This window comes from Ixodes scapularis, unplaced genomic scaffold, assembly GCF_016920785.2.
Source record: "Ixodes scapularis isolate PalLabHiFi unplaced genomic scaffold, ASM1692078v2 PGA_scaffold6__148_contigs__length_123643588, whole genome shotgun sequence".
NCBI lineage: Eukaryota > Metazoa > Arthropoda > Arachnida > Ixodida > Ixodidae > Ixodes > Ixodes scapularis.
The window spans coordinates 114,102,112-114,118,087 of NW_024609881.1; the positions used below are offsets into that span (position 1 = coordinate 114,102,112).

A 15,976-nucleotide genomic window follows, 5' to 3' on the forward strand; every position below is an offset into this window, starting at 1 on the left:
TTTGAACTGGGCTTTGCAATAGGAAGGGTATTACTGTTAACGGTGGTGAACCAGTTTCTTAATATTTTCAATACCACCACCTCGATACCTTCCTCCCTAAGCAGCGGCTCACGACACGGTAATTGTCATTTCTAGAATCACGCTTACTTTCACAGAATCTCATAAACGCTGTCTTGTCTCAAGTTTATATATATATATATATATATTTTTTTTTTTTTTTTTTTTTAGTAGACACTTATGACCGTTGCTTTACTTTTGTTTTATTCGGCAAGCAAAGAAAAAATATGATACTTTTGTTCCGAGCGCATCCCGTTAAAGTTTAAACAAACAAAGTTAAACCCCAAAAAAAAAAGTTTTTTTTCAAACGCCAGCAATATCTTTATTAAGCTTTATTGCACCGCAAATCCCCAGTAAACGTATTTCTGTAAGCATCAATACGTAGGATCAGCTGGAATCAAAGTCTTGAAGGCGCACATGTCTAACCTGCAGAAATAAACAATAATAGGAAGCGCATTAGAAGGATAGCACTAAATCTTTAACAACATTCATTCAATAATATAATGATAAAAACTGTTACGAGCTCCTTATTAACATAAATATCAAGACATTCATATAGATATTCCAAAATTTAACAGGAAGCGTAACACTGTGTCTCGTTTTGAGAAACTATTTAATATATGTCCGCCATGCTCGAGCTAAAGGTTTTTGGCATGCCTAATTATCATAAAGGTCTTCTTTTCTCAGGAAATAAGTAAGATAGCTTACATCTTTGTCCAACAAGTCTCGAAACGAGCTTCATGAGAGGTTCGGTGAGGTCTCCCAAGCCGCCAAGCGAGTTCTTCAGGAGATTAATCACACTGCACAGAAGTCCTTTTACGGTATCGTCGAGGTCGCTTTCGCTGAGGTTCTCCAGTATGCACTGCACGGATTGAAAAATGTTTATTCTTGGCCATTTTTTTTTATAGTTGTGTATGACAAAACACAGCGCGTTCGCATGACGCAAAATTTGTAAGGCAAAATTTGGCATTATGCTTCTCGTGTCAAAATATAATATAGAACGTTTGTGTGATGAGACGTATTTTCGAAATGTCATATTTTAGATTGAGTTAATTACATTTCTTAAATAGTTCATATTTTATTTCATTTTGAGTTCATTTGATTTCTAACTGGAACGGAATACTCCTGCCCCTCGTCGGCCATTATGTTTGTCTACAAAGATTTAATGTTTACGTTAACATGCATTCTTCCAATCTTGAATTAGTTTTACTGAAATGTGTCGGCGAAGAAGCATATGAAATCTAAGCGTTTTCATTTGTCAATGTGGGCTTATATAAATTACTCGAAGTTGCTAGTAAATAATGCAGCACATAAAAAATCTGCTCGTAAAATAAAATAAATTGTATGCATCAATTATTGTACCAAAAACCTTGCTTTTATGTAGTGACTATCAATGATCAAACATTTATGAAAGTATACTAGTTTCACATATATTGTTTAGTAGTTAGATATATTATAATCTTGATATCAAATTTTGGATAACGTTCTCGCTTTTTTGTTGCAATATACCAGTAGAGTTATCGAAAATAACAATATTGTGAGGAAGGAGACGACGACGACGGGCTAGTGGTGCGCACGACAATCTCTCGCATGGCCTCACGTGCTGGTTCAGCCTCCAGAAATCCTTTATGCGTCCCGCAATTTCGCTCGACAACATCATCCTAACAACATTATGGTAGGTGTGGTATTCAGCGAATTTCACTAAAACAACAAGCAACAACATCAAGCAACAACAAACAACACTAAAACGACAAGCGTCGGCGCAATGTCGCATGTAATCTATGCATATAAGTTAGCTGGAAGACACCGTAATACGAAATATGTTGACTCGGCGTGTCTTCACTTTTTCTTTATCAATACATGTTGAAGCAGACCAGTTGACGATCACAATTATCACCGGAAATACCGTGTTCATACTAAATTTGTTCCATGCTGTTCAGATATTTCTTAACTGATGCGCTAAAAAGCCGCAGTACGCTATAATACGCTTAAGCTAATGAATGAGAAATAAGAGCTTAGGGCTCTTAAAGAACGCCGGTTATAATATGCAATAATATGTTAACTATAGACATAAAAACGTTCAGCCTTTCCACCCTGGTGAAGAATGAAGACCAGCGGAGCTGTACAAGGGAAAACAATGGCCGGCCGCAAGTCGGCAAGCCAGAGTGGAAAGGCTGCCGCCCTCTATGAGCGACAGCGGAAACCAGATACGTGGCTTGCCGCCGTCGCTCATAGATGGCGGCAGGGGTCCAGAGTTAGATGTCTTCATTTTTTGCGGGGGACACGATCTTGGTGAAACTAGCCCTTAACAGCTGGGCTGTAAAAATATTATAGCTTGAAGCGATTGTAGTTACTTGCGCTCTGCACTGCTACGCAAACATTGTTCAATGTTTCGCTTAGGTTGACTTTGTTTAGGCTTAGCGTTGATCGAAGGCGGGATTAGAACTAGTAAAATACGCCAGGAACGGCACGAAATTTGTAGGAACGCCGAAAGCGTGAATGCCTGTGGTCAGTCTGAAAGTCGTTTCTCTATTCTCGTAGATATATTTGTAAATACACCTGCATCTCTAGAATATTATATATTCTCTTTGTTCCCAGATTATAATGGTTTCGTACTTTGCGCAGGGGCTGGGGAATCGGACATTCTGATTTGGTCATGTCGAACACCTTGGGATTGGGAGAGAAATATGTCGAATATTTAGGAAAGTGCCCTGAAGCTTTTTTTTTTCTTTGTTTACAGCGGAGCTGTTAAAGGTTAGGTTCCCCAGGATTGTGTTCACCAGCAAAAAAATGATGACATTGAACTCTGGACAGCCACCGCCATCTATGAGTGACGGCGGCAACCGAACAACTGGTTTCCGCCGTCGCTCATAGATGGCGGCAACCTTTGTTTGGAGGAAAAAGAGCGGGATCGGAACGAGCAGCGATGGGCGCAGCAGCGCGACTGGTTCCGCAACCACCGCGAAGGCCGCTATGGCCTAAACTTCCACTGCGTCGAGCGCTTCAGGTTCCCTTGCGAAAAAAGAGCAGATCGCACGCCTGGTGAGCCACTGTCAAGAACAGAAGCTACAGCTCCGCTGCTCTCCCTTCTTCACCAAAGTGGAAAGGCTAAAAGGTTTTTTTTTTTTTTATTTAGTTCCCTTTGGAGGCTGCCTGGTATGTTGGTTTCCACTAGAGCCTAATATATTATGTTTCTATTCGTAACTTTCGGCGATGGTGGTACCGCGGTGTGAGAAGCCCGCACCCTATAGCTCCTGGATGATCGGCTTAGAAATAGCGGTGCTGGCTCACACCTTCCTGACGAGGAAATATGACGTAATGCTTTCATATCCCTCGTATATCACAAAATTATAGTTACTAACGCGTCCCGAACCGAACCCCATTATTCAGCTATTCTACGGCGATCATCGAGATGATAGCCATTTTTGAAAGGAAATAGAGCGGCCCCTATAGGCTGTGAAATTTACGATGGGTATTCACTGCGTTCCATATTTGAGTGGGCTGTTTAGAGGGCATGCTCAGAACGAGCTCCCATTAATAGGCTGCTAAGACTACCAATCTTGATAATGTGCAATGCGCGTTGCGAAAAATAATGAAAGCTTGCAGTCAGGACGCTCTGAGCAGTCGCGTGTGCCGAAGCTGGCAGCTGCAGCCATCAGTGAATGCTCTCTATGAATAACATTTACAGAAAAGTGCCGGGCAATTTCTACCCTAGCAAGAAGGCCAGCTTTTCTTGCCCAGATTTAATCTGAAGGCACAATTTCTTCTTTTTTTCAAACCCTACGCTTCAGTGCACTGGGTCGGGAGGGATTTAGTACGTCGAAAACGTGCACTGACTAGTTTCATTAGGGCGTGTGCCATCTTTGCGTTATGATTCCGCGTTGTTTATCCTTAATACCTGGTGTGTTTTGTACGGATGACAACTTGTCTCAAAACGGTTGTTTCGTTCCTAGTATATTTCGAAAGGAAGACTGAAGAAGATATGATCAGTCGGCTGTCACGAAGCCGCCACTTCAATTTAGAGTTTTAAAGTGTAAGTGATTCGTACTTTCACTGATCTGTACTGTGAAGGATTACATATACCCACCAGGTGGAGCAGCAAAACGATGAGACATGCACAAGTAAGTCGATGACCTCCGCATGTCGCGTCGGTTTCCTCTACTCCATTTTACGCTGAGTCCGAGGTTAGCCGAGGCTACACGATCGAATGGAGCCAGTTATAGAGCACGAAAAGTGCATCGTCATGGTGCTCGTCGTCTTCGTGCTTTTACTGTCGTCTGTTGAACCAATTGCGCACAAACAAAGACGCAAGATCCCGGCGCTTCCACAGTACGTGATTGGGTGAGTCCGTAATGCGCAAGCGCACGAAGAGGAGATGCGCCGTGATGGTGTACGTTTGAGGCTGCCCGATTGGCTACGGCGGATCTTAGCCTCGGCGGTGGTTAGATTCAGTGCGATAAAAAACTTGGTCCTGGTGGGCTATGGTTCACTAGGCCTACATGCTACGCAGACATTCTATAATGCGGGGTGCCTCCAAGAAGGTATAGGGCGCTTTTACGCCAAGTACTTCTAGTTCCAAATCTCGCCAGACGCGATGTCGATGAACTTTGGCCCGGCACTTTGCTATAAGTAGGGGACGTATTTGTGAGCTCGATCGCTAGACCACTTTCGCGTTCTGATGAACTGTGCCAGCGAGTGCAGTCATGAACACAAAATAGCGTCGGCTGGTATGCAATCTTTGTACGCACCACGGTCTTCATTCGTTCCTCAGACGAGACCGATTTGTAGAAGTCGTCCCGCGAATGGTCCCGATAGATGCCACGGGGAAGACATTGAAAGGACAGAAAATGGGGTAGCATGGGCCTATGCGGCCGAATAAAGTCCTCGGTTGCACGTACGTAGTTATGTCGTCGACAGAGGCACTCGAAATGCTTGTGCGTTTCACCAACAACAAAATCGACACCAATAATTCATCATCTGCGTGCGAACCAGTAGGCAAAGTGGAGGACGCTGCTCGTCAAAATAGGGGAACCCGTACAAACCGGATGTGAAAAAGCGATTTGTGGAAGAGCCTTATCGTTATTATAAGTTTTGATAACAACGCTCCCTTAAGCATGTAGTGAACGTAAAAAAGGTATCATCAACAAATATGTAACAATATGACTTACCGTCAGTGCGTCAAATATGCCCTTTGGGACGGTCAGCTGCAGGAAGGAGTGAGAAAGAAAATGTCAGAAGAAACTTCTCCAGTCTGCGTAGCAACGGGATATTTAAAATTATATAGATGTGTAAGTTTTAAAAACTGAAGATTAAGAGGCACCGTAGTGAAAAATCTTATTTGTTTGAGAAATGCCTTGGTCCAATAAACGCATATGATCAAATAAGTTGGTATAAGAACATATTCGAACCATACAAAAGGGTATGATGGGTTATAAGTCTCTCATAAAAGTTCCTTATAACTTCTCGTGTAATCCTATATTGTTCTATAATATTATTATATGGCCTTATATGGTCATATGCGTTTATTGGGCCAAAAAAATATGATATATATGAGTTTTTCACATTTGATGTATTGCTATCTTAAAAATATATATTAGGTTATAATTGCGGAAGCAGCGATGTGCTAAAATTAATGATGCGAAGCTGCACTCTACAAACAGTCATGATGCAACGGTACTGTAGTCGCGGTATTATCAGTGTTTCGACTTCAATGTAAACAAGAGCTTTTAGAGTTGTATATATAGTTGGTCATATTTATGCTGTTTTTTATGTAAATATCTTGATCCTCAATTACTGTGTTATCCATTTGTTTCACAAAGATGTTTCATTAGCAATTCGAGCATCCCTGTTTTTTCAAAGAGGTACACAACGACGCAAGGTACCCATAAGGGTTCAAAGTTGACAGAAATATCGAGATCACTCACGTCAACAGGAGTATCGCCATCGCATGCCGATAGTGTCAGACCAAGGCACTGCAAGGCATCAAATCATGAAAGTGTCTCTAATACATCAAGAAAGCAATATACCTTAAATATTAAATCGTGCGATCATAAATATATACGGCACAGACGCTGCTGCAGTCGGTGACAATTTAAGAAACGCAAGGAGTGGCGAGTCACGAGCGCCTTACTCTCGTTTGGCAGACATTGATGTTGCGGAATTGGGCGACAAGGACACTGATGAACAAATTCACATGCAAAACGCGCGGAGCCGCAAAAACACCACAGATTGCGCATTTCCTAAAGGCTGACCTACAGAATTGTGGGCTGAAAACTGGTCCTCAGTTTTCTTTTCTCCTGCTACTCTCCGAAGAAAGCAGGATGGGTCTCCGTGTGTGTGGTGCGCGTTTAGTATGCCACACCAACTAAGCGTTAAAAAAATATTTATGTCAGACGCAGATTGTAAAAGAAAAATGTCACACCGATACGACAATGAATGTTTGCAATGGCCTGAATACTGCTCCCTAGAGACATCCTATTCTACTAACGAAAATGAGTTGTTCACTTTAAACGGGGGCACTCAGGTGGATTTTGAGATTGTCTATTTAGTGTAATTACCCAATCTGTTGGCTCTAAACTTTATAAGACCCAAATCACACTCGTGAGCGGCAGATTTCCCAATTAGTAATCTAATCAAAAATCGTAAAACGCACCTCTTTCTGCGCCTTGTAGCAGACACAAGGGGGCGTCGTCGAACGCCGTTTTCAACAATAATTGCGTTATTGCGTTACCAACACCCAAATATTTCACGTGTTTGTCGAAATATAATGCAGAACGCGCCTAAAAAGAGCCTATAATAATAATTTTCGGGAGCTTCACGCAATTAAATACTTTTATTCGTAAATCTTCTTGAGGTAGCGGGAACCCGAAGATGCCACCCAGGTGAGAATTGTGCCCGTGTATGTCTGTCGCTGTAAGTTTAATAGGATGTCTTGCATCTACAACTGCTCATTTTTATTCAGTACAGCCCAACAAACAATATGCCATCAAAAACAAGCTTCTACAAAAAGCACTCGAGTACCCCTTTTTTGAGTTTAAGGTAAAAAAAGAGCTTCGAACTTAGCAACCAGTTCAATCATTCAAAAAGCAGATTTCTACCAACAACTTGCTATAATTTTAGTGGTACTGTACAGGAATTTACGCGTATTAACGTGCGAGTTGCGCAAATCTTTATGAGAAAGGAGGTAAATTATGAACATTTGTAGAATCTATTTTCACTGAGAGCTTATGCAACGCAGGGCATAAAAATACTGTGCTGACGCTGAATTTTTGCTTCCAAATTTCTTGTTCGTTAATATAGAATACATACGCAGTCTGAATGAATGATAGTACAACCTTTGGGACTCTTTATACAACTGGTTTCATAAGCTTTCAGTAAGATATAGAAGGTGACGTGTGGTCATTTAGTAGACATTCGGCAACGTGAGCTTTCTACCCTTCACAACACGCCGGCGCGCACGGAGCTGCAGTACGACGGAAGGCAGCAAGCGCGTGCTTGAGGCTGTGGTTCTGTCACTTTCTTAGCCTTCAATTGACTATACAGGCGGCTATTGTTTAATGGAAGCAAATTTTAATATACAGAGTGCAAATTGCTAGCTGAATGTCATCTTCGCTAGATGTTTCTTGAGTTTGGCGTCCAATGGTGCGGGAAATATCATGATGATGTGTTGGCTAATTTAATTAAATTTGGTAATTTGGGTTTGAATTATTGATTCCACGGTCGTGTTGCAATTGCAGAAATTACAGTAATTACTATTAGAGGCGTGACCAATAAAATAATCTGTAAACTGACATTAGTTTTGAAGACATTAATTTATCAAATTAAAAAATTTTAGACCGATTTAAATATAGCGCGCAAAACGCGTGCCGCAAACCCTGCCAACACAATAACGCTCTGTAGGGTGACTACATCACTCGTCCAAGCGTCATTGGGGGCAGGGCTCGCAGCGCGGTTTTCGCGAGCAGTTTTCCAATGAGACAAGTAAACGTGAAACTTGAATAATTAATATCTCAAACGCTAATTAACGTTTGCAAATTATGTTAATTGTCTGGTCTATATTAGCGGTCACCGTCAATTCTGCAATTGCAATATGTCACTTAAAGCCAGTAACTAAAATGATTTAACAATTTTAAGTTTATTCAACTACTTACCATGCCGATTATTCGAGAAACACATAGGGCAAACGGCATTAAACTAGCAGTTTGCACCCTTTTATGAAAAATTATCTTTACTGTAAAACCTATCACCCCGTATATGGGAGCTCGATATCGGATCTGGATGGGCTCTAACAAGTGTATCGTTTTAATTAGTATAATTTTGAGATTTATTTTGAGACTTGTCTGTAACCAAGATATTATATAATACGAAACTGATTTGTTCTTAAGGCCATTTCGACAATAGCAATGTTACTAAAATATGCAAATAGATTTTTTCTGTTGAACGTTCGTGTTAGTCGATTACTTAACCGCATGATTTAAAATTTGCCTCGATTCTTATTAGCAAATTTATGCTTTATTAGTGTCAGTGTATAAACCTCCTTGAGGAAGAAACAAAATATACATTAGATTCTTAAGTCCTGGTGCCTGACAAAGTCCTTTTTTAAATGAGGCACCAGAGCAAGATTAAATGTTCCGTCTTAAATGCAATGTAAATCTGTTGTTTACATCCAGCGTCTGATTCTCACTCCTACCTAAACTCGGAAAATCTATCTCTCTTTTTTACCAAGTTGAACTTACTCTGAAAATTTACAAAGTGCTCAATTTTTAAGTAACTGACTCGTTTATGCGACTGAAAAGTTTGCCCACATGGTTGGTCTTTTCTGGAGTTCAGTCACGAAAGTTTTATTATTCTTATTTGCACATTTAATCGATCTCTGCACCCTCCACACCAACGCGCGACTCTGACTTCATGCGGCGCAAGCGCAGAATCGTCACTTCACGCAAACCGGGTTTTTGCGCACGCGCAGTCCCCAGAACTAGTGTGTGCAATTGCGAACTTGTTTGTAAGCGGCGCCTTATGGCGTATAACGGGGGCGTTATTCTGGCGGGTAAAGTGGAATGTTCAGAACGTGCTTTACCTTGCGACGCCTGATTTAGTTTGAAGAGCTTCTTTAATGTACCACTCAAACTCTGTTTCAAAAATATTATTCGTCGCCAAGTCACTGTATAAGTCATATGACCGCAGACCACGTGACATAGTGTACAAGCACCATCAAAACTGAACCAGCCAAATAGGTATACTGTTCAACGAAAAAAAAAAAAAAGTATTGTCGTATCCTTCTGGAATCGGAAGTCGACGATATTTAATAATATACTATGGAATTTAAACCACTGGAATTCTGCGAAGATAGTTGAACTCTTATTTCAGCCGCTGAATAATGTTGATGCTCGAAAGCGTCTGGAAAAAAAGAATAGCCAACAAGAATTTACGCCCTTAGAAACTTACTTCGCCTGCGTTGAGTGCGCTTGGTAAGTTGATGACAACAACCCCGCTGCACGTAATCTCGTCGGTCACTTCCAGAATAGTACAGTTTGCAACACCGCTAAGGGCGTTCAACAGACCTCCGAGACCGAGTAAGTTCAAGACGCTTTTGATTGCTCCCGTTACTGTGCCGCATAGGAGGTCAAGTAAATCGGCCACCAAGCCTGAAATGTTGAAGGAAATGTATTGCACGACCACTACTGCAAAAAACAAATGCCAGTGACCTTTATTTTTGAAGTCTTTTAATGCATAAAGTACAGTATTCAAAACAGAAAAGTTTAAATTTGTTTGGAAGATATTAATCTATCCTTTCACGGAGTTGAAACGTACCTATATAAACTGACTTGTTGCTGATGTCACGTAATGTACATTTCACCGGTATATTTAGCGGGCAAATTGACTGTGTTTAAGTACCGTGATACCAAATATCAGTCATATTTATCAGGGAAAAGAAATCGTGTATAGTGTCCGCGACGTAGGGTCACAGGACTTCAATATACCAGCCAAATTTAACGGGAAAACTAAATTGCTTTAGTTGCCTGGCAGTGCAGAGCAATGAGTGTGGCAGCAAAGCAGGCTTTACGTGTGCACGTTGAACTAGAAATTAGCCTAAATATCATACACGTGCTCAAGAGGTTTTTGTATGCCAGCGTGTAACCTACGCACAGTGGTTACCGCGGTATTTTCTCGCGTGAGTAGATCCTTTTCACCCGCTTCCCTAAGCTATTCTAAAACCAGGATGAGAATTCGAATCTCTTTAGAGGGGCATCGAAAAAGTTACAATATATACGAAGTGACTTTGAAATACTGCAATAGAAACTAATATTACGTTTGTTCTAAATGTCAATTAAAAAAATATGCATGGATAAGAAATTAAAAACGAAAGACACTTCAAACTGATATCAAACAAAATTATGAAAGATTTTGTTAATTTGTAGTTTAAATACGGCGCAGTGATCTGCTTCCAATATGGAGTGCAGTGCCGCCTTTTAACCAGTAGACTTTTGAAGTCCAAACCTCTCTGAGGCCATCAACAATTTCTATTGCATATATCGACAAATATGCAAAATGTGGTAGAATGAAAGCATTATTAGTTTGGTGTTTGTTCTAAAAAAACTACCGCACATTCAGTCAATTAATTGTCCAAAGGGACCCGTAGATAAATTTTCAGAAGTTATAGTCTAAACAAAAACGATAGTAAAAAATTTGTTCTTACCCAAGTTATTCCTTCGAAGAATAAACTGGACAAGCGCCCCAGCGACGTGAAGTTGCGTTGGCAGGTTCAGGGAAGATATGCTCTCTAAAGAGCACTACTCAGGAACGAACAAAAGAGAATATTTTTTTTTATTTACAAGAGAAAGAGGTCAATCTGCTAAAAAAAAAATTGACCTGCTTTTAACAAAATAACAACACTCAATAGCAGAATAAAACCATAAAGGTCTGTGTCCTTGGGAATTCTATTGGTATTCAGAAACTATATTAAACTAGATATTAAAAAATGGAGCAATATGTTCTTCCCTTGTACGCAACAGTAAGTTGTCTATCAGTCAAAAACAAAAGCGACAGCAAGGGAGCGTTAACCAAAAACATAATGATATTTAAACGTTCAATCAGATGTTAAACAAATTTCGAAACCTAAAACACTGGAAGTAATAACTCACCACATATCCTACACTAACTAATTAAACTTGAAATTTGTATCCATGATGAAAATCAAAATTGAACTTCAGAATTATGGTAAAAATACCAATAACACATTTAGTGACTATTGTAGTTTCAATAATTAAACATTTACCTACCTCTACTAGTTTTTCGACCAGGGTAACAATTCCTTTCTGTAAAAAAAAATACAAAATTAAATCAAGGGACCATTTTCAATTTGGACTTGCCACACAAAGTTGAGTTGTTTATAAACATAATTAATATGTAATAATTAAAAACACAAGTTTTTAGGGCATGACCTGACTATCTACATTGCTGTAAATGTTTACTTAGACATTTAAATAATGGGAACAGTAACTCTCCAGCAGCAATCAACGTACGTTATGAGTTTACAATAGGAAATGTGATGCTAGTCTGGTGAGAACTGAATGTCTTAATAATAATAATAATAATAATAATAATGACTTTATTTTCAGTGCCCAAAAACAACCACAGCGGTCTTCACTTTGGTACACCTGTTCAATCCTAGAAACACGTTGGTTGTTACCATCACCCAAAAACAAATAAACAAACAAAATGTTATCAGTAAATTACAAGGTTATTCAACTGATGGCGGTACAATGAAATGGATGTACAGAAATCGAGGTGCTTAGGAGCAATGCTGTTGTATAATGTCTGAGTCCGAGAAAGCGGTGAAGTACAACAAGGTGAACGTACATCAATAATAACCACATGTCAAAACGAATGACTCCCTTCCTCGTTTAAAAGAAGAAAAAAGAACTATGTGTATGTTCGTTATGATTAACATTTTGTATGCAGGCAATAGGAAAAACAACGAACAGGTTTATTTTTCTTGACAGAGTTACGCGATCTGGTGGCTGCGCTGGTTAAACTTCTGAAAGCACCACGAGGCAATAAACAAACCAGTAGACGAACATTTATAATAAAAGCGATATTGAAAATATTAGGCTTCCTTTTAGAATCAACTCAATTCTAGATTTAGATCCATCGACCCGAAGAAAAAAATAAGTGTAACGCATTAGACTTTTATGCTGTCTTACAAGGTATAGTCCTTTGTGTCTTAATTTTGCTTCGAATCCAATTTATGTGTGCAAATCGCAGGAGCCACACCTGTTCGGAAGATGTTTGGAACATATTGGATCACTGTAAAACATGCTTCATTTAAAAGGTTTATTTTAGGATCTAACCAGGACTGTTTTTCCTTCCAATTCGAACACAATATGACGTTTAAATGATGCCTTTCTCAATCCAGAATTAACGCGTAAAAAAGGTTACATCCAATTTCAAATAATGTGACTTCAGCTTCAAATAATCAAAGTTATTAAACTGCCCATGTTTTCTTATGCAACACTATCTGGTTTTAAACACAAAGTGTACTTACGCTGTCTTCAATGCATAGGTTTCCGGCATCTCCAACACACTGTGTTAAGGTAAAAGGCGAACAAAACCCATATGAAGAAATATACTAAAAAAATGTGTAATAATTCATCATTCTCTACCAACTCGACGAGGTACACATGGCTATATTTCAATCATCAGGGATGAAGCTGGACTACTTTTGAAGAAAACTGAGGTACGATGAGAGGACTACTTTACCCTTCTGCTGAAATTGAGCAGAATGCAGTGCGAACTGCTTGTATCTATTTTAAAAAATGGGTCAAGTATTGCCTCATGAAATCGAATACAATAAAGTAGAATAGCGCTTAGCCACGTGAAAGGGTAGGTGTTAATTTGGTGACCCACGAAAGCAAATCCTCTTTGTGTGTAGATTTAGACAACTAATACAAAATCGTGTTCGCTGAAACGTATAAAAATTTACAATTGAAAGTTGGTCGTCAGTGTAATTTCTGTCTCGTGTTATCCGTCAAAGGCGTTTGACGGATAACACGAGCCAGCTGAAATTCGAGAAAGGACCACGCGACCCCGCAGATGCCGTCAATTTTGCTCGTTGTTCCTCCTCCCTTTCTCTTCTGCCGTTGAATTGGCAGTGGGAACTGTTCTACGCAAATTTGCAACTTTTGGCTTTAAAAAAAAACTTTTTCTGGGCACTAATTTAGGTTTTGCATATCAGGGTTTCATCAAAATTATTTGAATTCAAAAATCTGACGCAAGTTGAAGCCACCTTTGTCTCTCCATAATGGAAGAAGGGAATATAACTAAACATTGCTATTTTCGCGCAGCCTGATAAAAGAGAATTTGCGTATAACCTTCCCCCCGCTATGCTCTCGCAACGAAGACGCACATACCTCGCATGTACCTCGCATTGTCTTCAAACTTCGGATGTTTGTCGTGGGTTTATGAGAGGATCGCAGGAAAGCGGCATTTATTTAACAAGAATGCGTTAATCATATATGAATGATTAAAAAATTTGACAGTCTTACCCACATGATATTTCCATTTAATGCAATGAACAGTTATAGCGCTAAAGCGTTCCACGCCTACCGGTCACGTCACATGCACTATACTCTCAGCGCACCTTAAAAAATGCTAAAGGCGCCAATTTCCCCTTTGCTGCTCGCAGCGCCTCCAAGTGACGTCATTTTAAACTTTCGCAAATTTAATATTGAAAAAAAGTCAATATAGCAGAAGTTCTGCTGTAAGACGGATTACCTTATGGAATAAAAAGAACTAATAAATGCTATAGAAATGCAAACTTCAGGCGGTCAGATGAAGGAACTAATTTCAATATAAATATACTATGACCCTGGAAGCTGAATGAACTCGACACCCTCAATAATCCTCGATTTTGCGGGCACAATATCGAATACCCAAATATGACTGAGAAAAAAAAAACTTCTAAAGCTTCCATCTGAATGAAACTAAATTTGTCGTAATATTCATAACAGAAACATGAAAGAATTCACAGAAACTCACGGCACCAAGTCCGAGAACATTTTGAAGTGTTCCATTGATGCAGCCGGCTGTGCACCGAAAACAAACGAAACGTGATCCTTTAGTAGAGGGGAGGACGGCCGAGCAGGAGGTACATTCCGATGCGTGTTTGGCGATCGGGTGGTATTTCAATGTTCGAAACCTTCTAGCTCCAGAACATTTTCCTGTAACCAGTGGCCGAGTCCGAACGGCAGAGAGGTCCTTCGGTTGTCTCGGCTTCAGCGCGCTCTTCTTCGATAACGTTTCGGCGTTTGGTGGGCATCAATTGTGCAAGCGCAGTTTAAGCACGATGTAAGGCAACAAGCCAGTCCTGGAGGCCTTGGCGTTCGAAAGAGAGGCCATGCCGTTCTTATCCGATCGGTTACTATAGTATATAACATAAAACTGCTACACATAAAAGCGAAACTCAACTGAAATATTTTCTTTGCACGGGTCTATTTAGCCGTTACAAAGTAGAAAACACCAATATATAGGGTGACCCAAGTCACCAGGCTCCATCTAAAATGGACCGTAAAAATTGACGCCTGCACCTAGCAATCTAAAATTTGCGTCAAAGGTCTATTTTTAAGGTCGGTTTTTTCTTGTAAAATTACAAAGCGTAGCTCTTTTTCTGTAAAAGATATGGCCAAGAAACTTAGCAGGGGCTACGGCGGGTGGCGACGCAGTCGACCAAGTTCACCAGCGGGCCGTGTTTGGCGTTCGTATTGATAGATGGCGTCGGGAACAACGTCCGAAGGTGCAGCCTACCAGCGAAAGAAGCAGACGACACACAGACAAAATTTGTTGGCAACAAAAGCGCCGTCCTTATGCAGACACGTTTTTTTTTCCTTTTTTTACTTTTACTTTTGCTTTTATTATCCGCATTTATTTTTTAACCTGTGGGGTTTCCTGTGGTCTCCCTTCCCCGATGGCTGCGATAGCAGGCGCGGGTCGGAACACTTGGCCTCCTTCGCCGTGAGCTCCGACCTGTTCGTGAGGCGGAGGGTCCCCTATCTTGGAGGGCCCTCCTCTCACTCTCTCTCGGGGGGACCGATTTCCGTTCCCCCGCCCGGGTGCGGATCACATGCTGACAGGCAAGGAGGTTTCGCCTCTTGTTTTCCCGCTTTCGGGAAAGGGACTCGTCCGGTGACCGCGAAAGAGATAGGACGTGTATCGGCGACTTCTCCGACGCTTCCCCCATCTTGGCTCTCCAAAACCCCGCGTCTGTCAGGTGAGGACCATATCTTACCTTCCAGCTCGGGGGGGGGGGGGGGGGGGGGGGGGGGCATTTTGGACTGGAGCATTGTGTTTCATTTAGAAGAGTGCTCTAATAAATGCTCTTGGACTCTGTCCTTACTCTAGTACCTGTGTCTTCTATTCCGCTATATTCGAGAGAGTGAAACAAGGTAGACGATCATTGCACCGATGGAGGTAATTTCTCGAACCGCCGCGGAGATGTGGGGACCGCGCTACTAGGTTTCACGGCTCCTTTGAGATCGCCGCCGTTGTTGAGATAACCCTTTGGCTACTCTATCGGTATTTCTGTTGGTATTGAATTCCCTCAACCCAAAAATGCATTAAAAGAAAAAAGGATCATGTTTATTTTAATAAATCACGCTGGTGTGAGCCGTCGCGATAAGGAGGTAGCGCCATCTATCCAGTACGAACGCCAAACACACCCTTCTACTGGACTTCGTCGCCTACGTCACCATCCGCCGTAGACCCCGGCAAGCTTCCTAGCTTTATTTTTTACAGAAAAAAAGCAACGCTTTGTAATTTTAGAAGAAAAAGCCGACCTGTAAAATACGCTTTTGACGAAAAGCTTAGATCGCTACGTGCAGGCGTCGATTTTTACGGTCCATTTTAGATCGAGCCTGGTGACTTG

At 40.8% G+C, this 15,976-nt stretch overlaps 2 long non-coding RNA genes across 2 annotated transcripts; both read right to left on the minus strand.

Moving 5' to 3' along the window:
- Positions 1–353: 353 nt before the first annotated feature.
- On the minus strand, positions 354–6,617 carry LOC121838275. The gene is made up of 4 exons (XR_006078433.1): positions 5,982–6,617; positions 5,226–5,261; positions 766–919; positions 354–483 (listed from the first exon to the last, which is right to left on the minus strand). It is a non-coding gene; the product is annotated as an uncharacterized LOC121838275 (long non-coding RNA).
- A 3,024-nt stretch (positions 6,618–9,641) lies between these two features.
- Positions 9,642–14,416, minus strand: LOC8041363. The gene is made up of 5 exons (XR_005716505.3): positions 14,095–14,416; positions 12,602–12,640; positions 11,337–11,372; positions 10,754–10,847; positions 9,642–9,701 (listed from the first exon to the last, which is right to left on the minus strand). It is a non-coding gene; the product is annotated as an uncharacterized LOC8041363 (long non-coding RNA).
- Between the last annotated feature and the right edge of the window lie 1,560 nt (positions 14,417–15,976).